Source organism: Mustelus asterias, unplaced genomic scaffold (assembly GCF_964213995.1).
Source record: "Mustelus asterias unplaced genomic scaffold, sMusAst1.hap1.1 HAP1_SCAFFOLD_744, whole genome shotgun sequence".
Lineage (NCBI taxonomy): Eukaryota > Metazoa > Chordata > Chondrichthyes > Carcharhiniformes > Triakidae > Mustelus > Mustelus asterias.
The window spans coordinates 188,705-203,440 of NW_027590693.1; the positions used below are offsets into that span (position 1 = coordinate 188,705).

Genomic DNA, 14,736 nt, shown 5'->3' on the forward strand with positions numbered 1-14,736 from the left:
GGCATGAGGGACCACACCTCTCCCTCTCTCTCTCCCTCCCTCCACCCCTCCCCAGTTAAAATAACGACAAGTCACTCCAGGTTTGGTGCTGTCTCTACATTTGATATGAACAGGGAACGTACCACTTCGGGCATAGTCACTCCTCTCTGTTTCTCTCTCTCCGATTCCCTCTCTTTATTACCTCCTCCATCTCTGTCCCTATCCACCCCCGCTCCTCTCTTTCTCTCTCTCTCCTGCATTTGATGATCTATCTCTGTTCTCTCTCTCTCTGCCTGTTGATCTCCCCCTAACTCCCCCTACGTACCCATCGCCCTCCTCTCTCTCTCTCTCGCCTGCTCTGGATAATCTCTCACTCTCTCTCGCCTGCTCTGGATAATCTCTCTCTCTCTCTCGCCTGCTCTGGATAATCTCTCTCTCTCTCTCGCCTGCTCTGGATAATCTCTCTCACTCTCTCTCGCCTGCTCTGGATAATCTCTCTCCATGATGATGAATCTGGATTGAAATGCTCTCTGAAAGGTTTCTGTCTGACCATTTTAAATCATGTCACCCTGTGACCACTGTTTGTGTTGATCACTGATTCACATTGAGAAATGAGGCTGGGGGCAGTGGTGGGAGATGGAAGCAATCACAGTCAGTTGTCAGTACACTGAATTTGGGGAGCTGAACCACGGTCTCCCAGCAGGATAGGCTGCAGGGAAAATACACACAGCAAGATCCCACAAGCAAACTGCTCTGTTACCCTCCCGTTCCCCCCGCCCCTCACTGTACCCTCCATTTCCCATTTCTCTCACTGATAACTCGCAATCAAAGGAGAACGATGGGAGACAGAGAGAGAGAGAGAGAGCAGGAAACCCCACAATCACATCCTGAATTAAATGGATTATTTTGTTTTTAACCATCGAGTTCTCCCACTTCAGCACTGGTACTGTTCGGGGATGAAGCAAATACAAAAGGACATTCTGAGGGCCCTCTGAGATTAGGCCTTGAATTGAGGCCTAGTCACAGAGGCTGCATTAAACCTCGGGGACAGAGGACAGTTTTCTCCCCCCCCCTCCCCCAGTGAATGAGGACAATCCTCCCCAGCCCCGAAACTGCCCCAGACACGACTGGAAGGAGTGAGAGGGAAAAGGGAGAGTGGGGATGAGGGTGGAGCCAGTGATCTCCAGATCCTGCCCCTTCCCCCCCCCCCCCACCCCCCCGCATTAAAACAACAAATCACGTTGGGGTTTTCCTCGACTTTATTACAAGATGCAACACAGAAGCAAATAGGTGGAGCAACGGGGAAGGATTGCAGGAAAGTGAGTGAAAAAACGCCCTCGCCCTCTCTCTCCCCCTCCCTCCTCCTCCATCTCATTCTCTCCCCCTACTCTTGCCCTCCCTCTCGCGACCCACATTCTAGAACCTTTGATCTCTCCCCCTTGCACAATCTGCCTCCCTCACACTTTCCCCTCTTTTCCACTCCCTCTCCCACTGATTCTCTTCCCCTCACCCTCTCTTCTCCTCACTCCCTTCCTCCTCACTTAATTTCTCCCTCCCCCTCACTCAATTCCTTCCCTTTCACTCTCTTCCCCCTCAGTCTCTGCCCTCACACTCTCCCATTTACTTTCCATCCCTTAGTTTCTCTCCCTTCACTTCCCCACTCGCCCTCCCCTCTCTCTCCTCCTCACTCTGTCTTCACTCTCTCCCTTCCCCTTCAGTGTCTTTCCCCCCTCAGTCTTTTCCGTCACACTGTCCCGCCTCAGACCTTCCACTCTCTTCCCCCTCAGTCTTTTCCGTCACACGATCCCGCCTCAGACCTTCCACTCTCTTCCCCCTCAGTCTTTTCCGTCACACTATCCCGCCTCAGACCTTCCACTCTCTTCCCCCTCAGTCTTTTCCGTCACACTATCCCGCCTCAGACCTTCCACTCTCTTCCCCCTCAGTCTTTTCCGTCACACGATCCCGCCTCAGACCTTCCACTCTCTTCCCCCTCAGTCTTTTCCGTCACACTATCCCGCCTCAGACACTCCCCTTCACTATCCGTCCCATCAACCTCTCTCCCGTTTATGCTCTCTCCCCTCAGTTGCTCTTCACTTACTCTCCCCCTTACTCTCTCCTCTGACTCTCTCCCCGTCAGTTCCTCTCCCCGTTCTCTCCCTCCTCTGACTCTCTCCCTCATTCTTCACCTTTCTCCCCCTCACTCCGTCCCTTCACTCCATCTACGCTCACTTTCTCCCCTTCACTCTACCTCTCATTCTCTTCTCTCTCCTCCTCACTTTCATCCCCCACTCTCTCCCCCTCACTCCGTCCCCTCTATCTCTCCGCTTCACCCTTCTCCTCCCCCTGCGTCCCCCGCACTCCCCTCTCATTCTCTTATCCCTCATGCGCTATCTTCCCCTCACTCTCCCTCCCCCATTCTCTCCCTCACTTTTCACCTATTCTCCCCCTCATTCGATCTCCCATCGCGCTCTCCCCTCACACCATCTGCCCTCAACCTCACTCCCCCTCACTCGCTCTTCACCGACCCTCTCCCTCACTCTTTCTGCTCACTCACTCTCTCATTGAGTGTATTTAAGACAGAGATAGACATGTTCTTGATTGGTAAGGGGATCAAATGTTATGGGGGAACGGTGGGAGAATGGTGTTGGAAACTTATCAGCCGTGATTAAATGGTGGAGGAGACTCGATGATCAGAATAGCTGAATTCTGCTCCTGTATCTTATGGTCTTTTCAGTTTCACGCTCACTGTTAGCATTTACACTATTTACACTATTATTATTACACAATTATTAACACCAGTCCCCCGCTCTTTATTAGCTTGTGTATGTATTAGTTTCAGCATTCCAATGATTCACAATTAGCATTTAACTAATTAACCAATAAGCATTTAATTGTAAATAACTACAGTTATACATATTATAAAATCAGGAATATCCATTACAATTACAGAGCAGCAGCACTAACCCTTTCTGTTCCAAGACTCAATAACACAGATCATGTCACAAACTGAGCAGTATTCAGTTAAAACTAGCCCAGACCAGACAACACAAAGTTAATTTAAATTGAAATAATAGGTGATGCGAGGAGATTGTTCTGAAGAAATGATATTAATTTGAAAGTGATTAATTCATAGTCTTTGAAGAATTTCCCCGATCCAATGTGATGCTTTTAATGGTGTAGAATTTCTACCCACTTTTCAGCACCGGCATCTGCAACTGTAGATGGATGAAAAGCAACAATCCGACAAACACCAGGTAATATCTGTCATGGCAAAATAAACAGTTTGATAAATAATGGTAATATCTGACATCATGCATCTGTCCTGAGATCTTTGGGATAATCCAAAATAAATCATACATTCAGAAATTAAATAAAGCTGAGGTGAGTGTGCAGGAACAGAGTGAAATTGTGAATTCTACCTTTCTATGCTCTCGCTCTGTATCTGCTCAGTGAGATATAAGGAACAAGGAAAGAGGAAACTGCATTTCCGAGGCTCTGATCCTGTGCAATGCTGCGCCAGTGTTCCTGTGTTGCTTTCGTTCGAGGGATGTCTGTTTCAGAGGAAATGTTATCACTTGTTGTCCAACTTAAATGTTATTTGGTTACAGAGCGCTGCGATTTCATTAACCGCTGCAATGCATGGGTTTGTTGCTTGATAGTGGTTTGTGATGTGCGTTTCTGTGGGTTTATGGCTGCGTGTTGCGAGTATTTAAGAGAGATTCTGTGTTTCTCTCTGTGTCAGTACGTGGATAAGAGTGTACAATTGTCTGTGTTTGTGAGTGCGTGGGTGTCAGTTTGTGTCTGTGTGTCTGGAAATAGGTGCAGGTGTGTTATCTTGGAAACAGGAATTACAGAGTGCAGCAGAGTTTACCCACTCCCATTCTGAATGGGATTAGTGTCTGATAACTGCACCAAATGTACACATTACAGTCTGAGATCATCCCCAACTACAATCTCCAGACAATATCTCCCATAGGGAATGAGGGAACAGAGTTCATGTACAGTGTCTGGTGATAAAAGGGTTAATTCACCAGCCGGGGATCCTGCTGCAAACTCCAATCCCTGTCAATATTGTTCAATATTCACGCTGCAGGAACCGGTTCCCAGATACAGACATGGGACTTACTGAACTTGTCTGAGGCTCACAGAGAGCAGCGCCTGCAGTAGCTGTGAGCCGCCAGCAGATGGTGGCATTGTGTCACTTTAATCACCAGATAGTGAAAGAGGTTTTGAGGAGAGGCTGGTGGAGCCTTTAATTCATTCACAGAGACAGAGAGGAAACTCTGACAAGATTGACCAATCTGCCCCCTGCTGGGTACTGTCAGAATCACACACACACTGTTCTCTCTCTGGAGAATGATCTCTGCTGCTCCATTTTGAAAGGAGGTTGAAGACTCTGTTGCTGAGAACACTGACAACACATTGCTGCTTAAACAATGGTTTGCAGCAATCTTTCCTTCAATGTGGAGACTAAAACTACAACAGTTTTCCAGCTGGGAAACCAGGTAAGCAGGGAAATCAGTGCCAGGCTGGAAGGGCTGATGGAATAGGGAGGGAGAGGGGCGGGAATGAAGGGTTTGGAAGGAGCTGTCGAAGATCTTCACAATTCAGGATTTCACTGTAACCGGTGGAGCAGCAATGTTTATAGATTGAAATGTTCACACTGTCACTTCCAGTCCCGGTCTGGATTCCCGCAGCGACTCCAGCTGTCTCTTTCCATTTCGACTGAACTGATTTTGCTGCAGCCTGAAACAGATTAAAGATGAAACAGGAAATAAACAGATTGAACAACAGAGTAAATAACAGGAGACTGGAGTTAATGGGACAAACCTTCTGGTCTCTGGATCGCCAGAGACCAGACACACATCCGAAGATGAGCATCGGGACCCTGTGGATGTCCTGACGCACTGATCTACCTGGGAATTGTCCCAGAGGTATTAACTACTATTGGGGAACTCCCCTGCTGCAGTTCGAGTCAGATACTTGGGACAGATCCACAAAGTTTACCTGGATAGTTACTCAGGTAATGTTAGACAGCTCACCACCTGGGCTAATACCTGAATAGCACACCCGAGTCCCCCAATCACTTCCCACTGATCCCCATACTCCACCTCCCACAATCTGACTAGACCCACTCATAGAGTCACAGAGGTTTACAGCATGGAAACAGGCCATTTGGCCCAACTTGTCCATGCCACCCTTTTTTTAAAAAAACCCGAAACTACAGTTCCACCCATATAGACTCAGTGGCTGAACCCTCGGATATATCCCCTCTCAGTACGGCCGTGATGCTTTCCCTAATCAAAAGTGCAACTCCCCCTCCTCTCTTACCTCCTGTTCTATCTTTCCGATAGCATCTGTACCTTGGAACATTGAGCTGCCAGTCCTGTCCCTCCCTTAGCCATGTTTCAGTAATTGCTATAATATCCCAGTCCCATGTACCCATCAATGCCCTGAGTTCATCTGCCTTGCCCGTCAGGCCTCTTGCATTGAAATAAATGCAGTTTAATCTGGACTTCCCTTGCTCTCTGTCTTGCTTCTGTCTGATGTGTCTGGTACTAGGATTACTGACACTGCCTTTACTAATTAATGTGCTCTCTTTAACTTCCGTGCTGTCCTCAAACTTCTCTTCTGTCTCCCTACTGCTTTGGATCCCACCCCCCTGCCAACCTCGTTTAAACGCTCCCGAGCTGCTCGAGCAAATCTCCCCGCCAGGATGTTAGTCCCCCTCCAGTTCAAATGTAACCCATCCCTCTTGAACAGATCAGCCCTTCCCCAGAAAAGATCCCAATGATCCAAAAATCTATATCCCTGCCCCCTGCAACAGCTCTCAAGCCAGGCATTCATCTGCCTAATCCTCCTATTCCTACTCTCACTAGCACGTGGTACCGATAGTAGCCCTGAAATTACTACCTTCGAGGTCCTACACGTTAGCCTTCTGCCTAACTCTCTGTATTCACATTTCAGGACCTCATCCCTTTTCCTACCTATGTCGTTGGTACCAATATGTACAACGACCTCTGGCTGCTCACCCTCCCCCTTAAGAATGTCCTGCAATCGCTCAGAGACGTCCTTGACCCTGGCACCAGGGAGGCAACACACCATCCTGGAGTCTCGATTGCAGCCACAGAAACGCCTGTCTGTGCCTCTAACTAGCGAGTCCCCTATTACTACTGCTCGCTTGCTCTTTGCCCGACCCTGTCCCACAGCAGAACCAGCTGTGGTGTCACAGGCCTGGCTACTGCTGGTATCTCCCCCTGACAGGCTATCACTCCCGTAAATCATCTCTCCCTCCCCTCCAGCCCGACTACCTCCCACTAGCCCTTGAACAAATCTGACTAAACCTCCCAACTTGGCCTCATCCGTCCCAACTTCTCCTGACCTGACATAGAAACATGGAAGATAGGAGCAGGAGGAGGCCATTTGGCCCTTTAAGCCGACTCCAACGTCCATCACAATCATGGCTGATCGTCCAACTCAAAAGCCTAATCCTGCTTTCTCCTCATAACCTTTGATCCTGTTCGCCCCAAGTGCTATATGCAGCCGCCTCTTGAATACATTCTTGACTATATCTCTGACTTAAACGGATTACTCAAGAACCAACCCCAACCCACTACTCTCTAAAGCTATTAACCAATCCCAACCCCCGACCACGCAACCAAATCTAACTAGACACCCAACAACATTACCAACTCCCAGCCACCATCCAAACTGCTGATTAACCCTCCAACCCAACACAATACAACTCGACCACCCTCCCGACACCCAGAACTAATCCTTGAACCTCTTCTCAGCTCCCTGACTAACCACTCATCCAGCGACACATCAACCCATTCACTCCCCCAATCAACTAACACTTATGGAGCTCCCCGGGGTCACTGTGCTGTAAATAAGGTGTGCTCGCTCTACCACGACTCCACTCTGCTCTGATGGAGATCGCCTGGGTCACTGTGCTGTAAATAGGGTGTGTGTTCTCTCTTCCTCAACTCTGCTCTGCTCTGGTGGAGCTCCCCGGGGTTACTGTGCTGTAAATAGGGTGTGTGTTCTCTCTTCCCCGACTCTTGTCTGCTGTGATGGAGCTCCCCGGGGTCACTGTGCTGTAAATAGGGTGTGTGCTGTCTCTTCCCCGACTCTTGTCTGCTCTGATGGAGCTCCCCGGGGTCACTGCTGTAAATAGGGTGTGTGTTCTCTCTTCCCCGACTCTACTCTGCTCTGGTGGAGCTCCCCGGGGTCACTGTGCTGTAAATAGGGTGTGCGCTCTCTCTTCCCCGACTCTTGTCTGCTCTGATGGAGCTCCCAGGGTCGCAGTGCTGAAGATCCTGGGAGAAATATGCAGCAGTTTCAGGTTGGGAGAATTTTTAAACATACCGGCAATCTGCTTACCATTGCTGCTGCTTGGAAGATTCAGGCACATTTATATTTTAAATCCATTTATATTTTAATTGTTACACTAAAAATTAACACAAACACTCACGAGATCACCTCCAGACTCCTGCAGGTCAGTATGAGGCGGCGGAGAGCAGGGACAGATTGATCTGTGAAGGAGTTTGATCCCAGGGACAGAATCCTCAGTGTCTGTTTTGTACAGAGAGCGGAGGCGAGATCCTCAGCACAAGAATCTGTCAGAGCGTTCTCATACAGACTGGAGACCAGAGAGAGGAATAACAGGAATCAGGCTCAATCCCCAGTGTTTTAAATAATACTGTTAATAACAATAATAATGTATTGTATCAGACATTCCAAACACACAACCTGCATTTCTGTAGAATGAGGAAATACTCAATGCTGAAAATGAAATATAAATAAACTGGAAATGCTCAGCAGGTTCGCTAAATACATGTGAAGAGAGAAACGGGGGTAAAGTTTGAGCTTCCATTGGAACTGGGAACGGGCAGTGAATTGACAGGTTTGAAGTGACAGCGGTGGGTGGCTGGGGAAGAAACAAAGAAAGGACAAACTGGAATTACAGGAGTGATTAAATGATAAAAGTGATGATGGGACAGGACCATAATCACAGGATCCCCGTGTCCTTACTCGGAGTGGCTCGGGAGGGACATGGGATGGTCAGTGGTTTGGGAATGCAGTTTGTGGTGAGGTTGAAGATAATGGCTGTGATTTTACCAGAAGCTCTGAGGTCCCAGCACGGGGATTGGAAATGGGTGGTGTGTCCGTGTGGGCAGGATAGGCAGAGTTATGAAGGTGATATTGTCAGAGGTGGACAATTAACGGCTGGCAGGCAGGGGGAGCTGCCCACTGAGGCAGCCCGGGCACGGGGCAGTCCCGGTTCAGGCAATGCTGGCACCATCTCCAAAGGCAGCAGGACTTTCAAACACAGCAGCTCTGGAGGGAGCAGCGAGGGAGCTCTGCTTATTCAATGAGGGGTTGAAATGTCAGAAAGCAGAGCAAGGGTTGCCCCCCAATCACTAATTCCTCCCTGGAGGGGCTCCTCCCGGCTGCTCAGGCTCAGAGGGAGGTCCTGTTCCCTCAGGATGGGAGGAGATTATCCCATCGGTACAAGCCAGTCTGCATGGAGATTGCTGGGAGGTGAGCAGGTTTCAGACACGTGGTTACAGAGTGGAAAAGGATCAATGTCCTGATGTGTTCTGCCACGGTGAGTGCAGCACAGCCTGATATGTGAATAAGGATGAGAGGGAAATTGTGGAAAGAACATCTCCACCCAGACACTGGCAATGCAAAGGACTTGCAGAATCTCACTGGCTGTCCTGTCTGGAGACAATACACATCTCTGTAACCTGTGCTTAATGCTGCCTTCTCTCACATTATCTGTCTCTTTAAGACCTGGTTGGCTGTCGGGATTCGCATTCTAATCAGTATTCTGGAACTTGATTTTGTGTCTCTGTGTCCTGTTTGAGAGCAGATTTCCACTCCATCTGACGAAGGAGCAGCGCTCCGAAAGCTAATGGTATTTGCTACCAAATAAACCTGTTGGACTTTAACCTGGTGTTGTTAAAACTCTTACAATGCAAAGGCAGCAGCATTGACTGTCAGAGACATGTCCGTTAGGCTGCCACCAGCATAGGCTCGAGCAGGGCTGACCAACATATTCACTGGGCAAACACACGTCAATGTTTTTCTCACTCAAGCGGCCGATGAGTAAATTTCAGAATGATAAAGTTTGGCACAGCAGAAATTTCAATTAAAAACTAAACTGAGATATGAAAAGAAACAACTTGCTGAGCACAATAATGAGTAATAAATAAAGATGATTATTAGAGTTTAATCTTCATCAATCACAAATTGTTTCTCTCCCACATTTGCTGCAGATTGGCTCAAAATCCTATCAGCAGCAAACATGGGAAAGAAACGGGATGTGATTGGAGGAGCAGCTCCATGCAGATTCTTCCATTCAAACTGAACTGTGTGACTGAGATTCTGGAAACTCGCTCCGGGGGCCGCATTGAGGGGCTTCGAGGTCACATTCGCCCCTTGGTCCACACGTTGGACAACCCTGGGCTACTGCATGTGTTTGATGGGTGAGTAACAGTTTATGTGTTTGGAAAGAGAGCAAACATCATCAGGGAATGAGTGAAGAAGAGTGGAGACATCCAGGTCTTGCCATCCTTACGCCAATGGAAGATGAAGTGCTGGATCAGGAAGGCCTGGGGGCAGAGTGGGTAATTACTGCTGGTGAGATGGGTTGAGTGGGTGGCCTAATGAATGGGCACAGGAGAGCGTCTGGTGAGGACAAAACATAGAGCTTGTTTATCCATCACTGGTCAGAGAGAGCAGTCTGAAGGACGTATTGGGATAAGAGCAGAAGGTCATTCAGCCCCTCGAGCATACTCCATCACGGCTGATCTAATTATAGTCTCAACTCTTTTCCCCGTAACCCTTGATTCGCTTCTCAATCCAAAATCATTTTGAATTCAGCCTTGAATATATTCAATGACTCTGCCGCCACTAGTCTCCAGGGAAGAGAATTCCACTGACCAGCCACCATCTAAAAAATAAACTTCTCCTCATCTCAGTCTTAAGGGACTGACAATTACATTTTAAAATCTGTCCCCTTGTTCTGGTCTCTCTTACAAGAAGAAACAGCCTCTCAGCAACCACCCTGTCTCATCCCCTCAATGCGATCACCTTTTAACCTTCTGAACTTTCATAGATATTGCTCCAATCTGCTCAAATTTCCCTCGTAAAATAAACCTCTCCATCCCAGGAATCAGCCGAGTGAACTTTCTCTGAACTGGTTCCAATACAATTCTATCCTTTTTTAAGTAAAGAGCTCAACACTGTACACATTGCTCCAGTTGTGGAGCCTCCCTGAGCCTCTCCACATCCCCTTGAAACATCTTTGCATCCTCCTCACAATTCAGATTTTCACCTCGTTTTCCATTATTCGCAAATTTGGAAATATTATATTTGATCCCCACATCCATATCATTCATGTAGATTCTGAATAGCTGAGACCCAAACACTGATCCCTGCCGTACTCCACTAGTTAGAGGCTGTCAACCCAAAAGTAACCCATTTATTCCAACTCCTTGTTTCTGTCCATTAATCAGTTCTCAATCCATGCTGGTATATTCCTCCCAATCCCACGTGCTCCAATTTTATTTAATAACCTCTTGTGTGTGAATCATGCAACTATAGAATCCCTAGTGTAGGAATCGTCATTCGGCCCATCGAGACACACTGACAGAGTAACTTACCAAGGTCCGCTCCCCATAAACTCACTAATTTACTCGGGCTAATCCACCTAACCTACATATCTTGGGACATTAAGGGCAATTTTACCATGGCCAATCCATCTACCATGCATATCTTTGGAGTGTGGGAGGAAACCGGAGCACCCAGAGGAAACACAGGCAGACACGGGGAGAATGTGGAAACTGCACACAGTCACCCAAGGCTGGAATTGAACCCGGGCCCCTGGCTGTGATGCAACAATGTTAACCACTGTGTCACCGTGCCAGCCTTTCATAAATCCATGTTGGCCCTGTCTAATCCTGCCATTAATTTCAAAGTGTTCTGTTATCACTTCCTTTATTATAGATTATTATAGGATTTCCATACCATCAATGTCAGACTAATAGATCTGCAGTTGCCCGGGTTCCCGTAACCCCACATATTTACGCCACTAATCCCCCTAACCTACACATCTTGGACACTAACGGGCAATTTAGCATGGCCAATCCACCCAACCTACACAGTTTATTTGGACTATGGGAGGAAACAGGAGCAGCCGGAGGAAACCCACACAGACACGGGGAGAACGTGAAAACTCCACAGACAGTCGCTCAAGGCTGGAATGAATCCGGGTCCCTGACGCTGTGAGGCAGCAGTGCCAACCCCGGTGCCACATCTTCACTTAATCTAATACACTCCTTGAATTAGCAACGGCTGGAACACTTCTGCTGCTGTTTTTCAAATGAAAGGAATCTATTTTTGTTGGAAACGCCACATATTTGCACATCACCATGTCTAAAACAGCTTGTTGTGTGTTTGTCACTGGAATGTGCTTCTCCAGGAAATTGCTTGAATAGATTCTGTGAACTAATCTTCTATTCAACTTTTGACAATTTGATTCTTGCAAAAGACCTAATTCAGAAGCGAATTATACAGTAAATGGAAGAACATCAGAACATTGACCTACAGAGGGATCTGTGTGTACAAGTGCACAGATCCCTGAAAGTGCCAACACAGGTGGATGAGGTGGTCAAGAAGGCAGACAGCACGCTTGTCTTCATCGACCGCAGCATCGAGTATAAAAGTTACAAAGAACAAAACAGCACAGGAACAGGCCCTTCGGCCCTCCAAGCCCGTGCCGCTCCCTGGTCCAAACTAGACCATTCTTTTGTATCCCTCCATTCCCACTTCGCTCATGTGGCTATCTAGACAAGTCTTAAACGTTCCCAGTGTGTCCGCCTCCACCACCTTGCCTGGCAGCGCATTCCAGGCCCCCACCGCCCTCTGTGTAAAATATGTCCTTCTGATATCTGTGTTAAACCTCCCCCACCTCACCTTGAACCTATGACCCCTCGTGAATGTCACCACCGACCTGGGAAAAAGCTTCCCACCGTTCACCCTATCTATGCCTTTCATAATTTTATACACCTCTATTGGGTCATCCCTCATCCTCCATCTTTCCAGTGAGGACAACCCCAGTTTACCCAATCTCTCCTCATAACTAAGCCCCTCCATACCAGGCAGCATCCTGGTAAACCTCCTCTGCACTCTCTCTAAAGCCTCCACGTCCTTCTGGTAGTGTGGCGACCAGAACTGGGCGCAGTATTCCAAATGCGGCCGAACCAACGTTCTATACAACTGCAACATCAGACCCCAACTTTTATACTCTATGCCCCGTCCTATAAAGGCAAGCATGCCATATGCCTTCTTCACTACCTTCTCCACCTGAGACGTCACCTTCAAGGAGCTGTGGACTTGCACACCCAGGTCCCTCTGCGTATCTACACCCTTTATGGTTCTGCCATTTATCGTATAGCTCCCTCCTACGTTAGTTCTACCAAAATGCATCACTTCGCATTCATCAGGATTGAACTCCATCTGCCATTTCTTTGCCCAAATTTCCAGCCTATCTATATCCTTCTGTAGCCTCTGACAATGTTCCTCACTATCTGCAAGTCCAGCCATTTTCGTGTCGTCCGCAAACTTACTGATCAACCTCTCCATCCCAGGAATCAGCCGAGTGAACTTTCTCTGAACTGGTTCTAATACAATTCTATCCTTTTTTAAGTAAAGAGCTCAACATTATACACATTACTCCAGTTGTGATCTAATGAAGGTCGTGTAAAGCTTCAGCAAAACCTTCTTACTCTTACCTTCCATTCCTATTGCAGTAAGAATGTTAAGAAACAGGAGCAGGAGTCATCCATTCTGTCCTTCAAATCCACTCCATCATTCAATGTGACCATGGCTGATCCTCTGCTTCAACACCATTTCCAGAATTATCCCTGCATTCCTTGATTCACCAGCATTCTAATGGAAAACAAATACCCCTCATCTCAGCCTAAATAACTGCCCCTTATTCTCAGACTGTGTCCCAGGTTTCAGACCCTCCAGCAAGGGGAAACATCCTTTCTGCATGGCTCTTTGTTCTTCTTTGTACATGAATGTTAAAATCACCCGTGATTATTGCAGAATGTTTTTACAAGACCCCATTAATATTCCTGTGTCGGAGATTCTGAATATTGTTCGGGGCCTATAAAAGATTCCTACAAGTCATCTTTTAACTTTGTTAATTCTTATCTCTACCCAAACTGATTCTGCATCTTGATCATTGGAACTAAGTTCAGCTCTCGCTGCTGTACTGACATCTGTTACTAACAGTGAGACTCCACCACCATGTCCTGTCCTCCATTTACTGTCATCCACTCACTCTCCCCCTTTTCACTAATCAATGGATGTTGTGCCCGGGGAGAGCTGTGCACATCTGAGGAGGAGGAGAGGACCTCAGAGGGTGAACCATAACATTATTCCCCCACTCCCTCAACATAAGGATCTGTGGGACTGACATCACATTGCTCAGGGATCAGAGAGAGAAGCAACAGGAGTCAGAGGAAAAGCAGTTTTCCTTATTCATAACTGACGCCAATAGTAATGGGCAGTGTTTTTTATACAAATACCAGTGGTGAAATTATATTGTTGAATATTCAGTTATTATAAACACAATCTCACACAGTCTGCTACTTACTCCAGTTTCTGTATTTTACATTCCGGATTCCTCAGAGCCACAGACAGCAGTTTCACTCCTGAATCTCCCAGTTTATTGGAACGCAGATTCAGATCTATCAGTGAGCGGTTTGTACTGAGAGCAGAGGCCAGGTCCTTGGCACAAGAATCTGTGAGATCATGACCATAGAGACTGGAGATCAGAGAGAGAAAAATAACAGGAATCAGGGTAAATCCACACTGTTTTTAAGAATAAGGTCATTAACAATAATAATGTACAGCGCGGGACATTCAAGAAACACAACTTCAGTTGATACAGGAGGCAAAATTCTATTGATGCTGTAAATCTGAAATATGAATAAAATATGTTGGAAAATCTCAGCAGGACAGGCAACATCTGTGAAGAGAGAAACATATTTAGTTTCGGTTCAATTCGCGAAACTTAGCAATGAATTAAATTGTTTTAAGTGACAGGGAGCTGGGGATGGGCGGGTGACAAGGAAAGAACAAAATGGAAGTGCCGCAGTGATTAAACGACAAAAAGGATGATGGTGAAAGGGAAAAGCACAGGATTCCCATGTCCTTACCCTCAGCTTGACTCCTGGACTTGCACAATTTCACAAGCTGTACTGTCTGGAGACAATACACATCTCTTTAACCTGTGTTGAATGCTCCCTCCACCCACATTGTCTGTGCATTTAAGACCTGGCTGGCTGTAGAGATTTGCATTCTAATCAGTATTCTGTAATTTGATTTCTGTGTCTGTGCCCTGTTTGAGAACAGAGACCACTCCATCTGACGAAGGAGCATTGCTCCGAAAGCTTATGGTATTTGCTACCAAATAAACCTGTTGGACTTTAACCTGGTGTTGTGAGACTTCTTACTGTGCTTACCCTGAGTCACAGGGAGGGACATGGGATGGTCAGTGGCTCAGGAATGGAGTGTGTGGTGGGGTTGAAGATGATGAGAGAGAAACCTTTTTCACACTGCCAGTGGTTCGGGTCTGGAATTCACAGCCGGGAAGTGTGGTGGAGGTCAGCTGCATCGAAGCAGTCAAAAAGGAATTAGATGATTATTTGAATATAAAGAATGAGCGAGGATACG

The 14,736-nt window shown here is 47.1% G+C and overlaps 1 long non-coding RNA gene across 1 annotated transcript; it reads right to left on the reverse strand.

The window, feature by feature from the left end:
• Window positions 1–2,851: 2,851 nt before the first annotated feature.
• Window positions 2,852–13,801, reverse strand: LOC144487338 (uncharacterized). Its single transcript, XR_013496396.1, has 3 exons — window positions 13,655–13,801; window positions 7,454–7,621; window positions 2,852–4,725 (listed from the first exon to the last, which is right to left on the reverse strand). It is a non-coding gene; the product is annotated as an uncharacterized LOC144487338 (long non-coding RNA).
• Window positions 13,802–14,736: the final 935 nt, after the last annotated feature.